This window comes from Mandrillus leucophaeus, unplaced genomic scaffold (genome assembly GCF_000951045.1).
Source record: "Mandrillus leucophaeus isolate KB7577 unplaced genomic scaffold, Mleu.le_1.0 Scaffold34, whole genome shotgun sequence".
Taxonomy (NCBI): domain Eukaryota; kingdom Metazoa; phylum Chordata; class Mammalia; order Primates; family Cercopithecidae; genus Mandrillus; species Mandrillus leucophaeus.
In genome coordinates, this window is record NW_012103587.1 from 3,646,876 (window position 1) to 3,648,563 (window position 1,688).

Genomic DNA, 1,688 nt, shown 5'->3' on the forward strand with positions numbered 1-1,688 from the left:
GTCAGTTCGGCCGAGATAAAATCATAAGGAGTTGAAGCTGTCCTCTGGTGCTGAGTTAGTGTCAGGGTGAGGGCCATAAGACCAGACAAGCCAGTTTATAGATCTGGGTCTTACCAGCTGATCCACCAAGAACAAGGCCTGCAAAATATCTCCACCACTCATCTTAGGTTTTGCAATAGTGATGTTATCCCCAGGAGAAATTTGGAAAGGTTCAGAATCTTGTAGCCTCCAGCTGCATAACCCCTACATCATAATTTTGAATCCTGTAGCTAATTTGTTAGTCCTGCAAAGGCAGCCTAGTGCCCAGGTAGGAAGGGGATTTGTTATGGGAAAGGGCTGCTATGGTCTCTGTTTTAAACTATAAACTCAATTTCTCCTAAATTTAGTTTGGCCTATGCCCAGGAATGAACAATGACAGCTTGGAAGTTAGATGCAAGATGGAGTGAGTTAGGTCAGATCTCTTTCACCATTATAATTTTCCGTTATGATTTTTTCAAAGGTGGATTCAGTAGTGGCCAAGGCTGAGAGCAGGGTCCTCACCTTGTGAAGCCCTTGTCTGGGCCAGGACAGAGGAGTTCACACGAGGTCAAAATGTTGTGACCGGTACCCAAGCCCCAGATGCCCTTGCCCTCACAGAAGCACATTCAGTGCTTAGACGCTTAGACAAGAGCAAGAGGGCCAGTCCCTTCTCCCCCTGCTCCTGCCTTGGTCTCTTTCATATGGAGATTAAAGGAGCCAGGGAGCCCTGGGTAGCTGTGGGCAGCTGAATATGCAAGGAGAGTTCAAGGTCTTTGTCAGCGGATCCCTTTGGAAAAATTCTGAGTGAACATTAAGTCATCTATTTTAATACAACTTGGAAAAGTAAAACACTCAGCGGGGAGGTGTTAGAGAAATGACCTGGCCTAGAAAATACAGGCTGGTAGGATTCTTTCGTCCATCTCTTTCTCTCCCACTTTTTATAGGATACTGGTTGTTTATTTTGGAGAGGAGAATACATGAAGGCCTTTCACCACTATTGTTCACCAGAAATATCCTCCTCTTTCCTAAAAATGGAAAGAAATCCATCCGTTTAGTGAACGTGTGTGGAGGATCTAGCAAATGCCTTCTCAGAGCAAACAGAGCAAAGATAGGAAGGAAAGTGTCTTTTAGCATGCTAATGTATTATAATGAGCAGCCAGGGCGACCAGAGTCACATTCATGGTGGGATTTGGCTGCCTTCTTTATCGCAAACTGTTTTATCAGCAGGGTCTTTATGACCTGTATCTCCTTCTATCTCATCCTGTGACTAAGCATACCTAACCTCCTGGGAATGCAGCCCATAGGTCTCAGTTTATTTTACCCAGTCCCTGTTCAAAACGGAGTCGCTCTGGTTCAAACGCCTCAGACAAAATCATCTCGTGCTAAGAGACACTCCCACCAGTGCCATGACAGTGTACAGATGCCATGGCAACATCAGGAAGTTACCTTATATGACCTAAGAAGGGGATGAACCCTCCCTTAGTTCCAGAAATTGCCCACTCTTTTCCCAGAAAACTCATGAGTAATCCGCCTCTCATTTAGCATATAATCAAGAAGCAACTCTAAGTATACTCAGTATACTGAGTCTAGGAGCCCATGCTGCTGCTCTGCCTATGGAGTAGCCAGTCTTCTATTTCTTTGCTTTTTTTTTTTGTTTTTTTTTTTTTTTT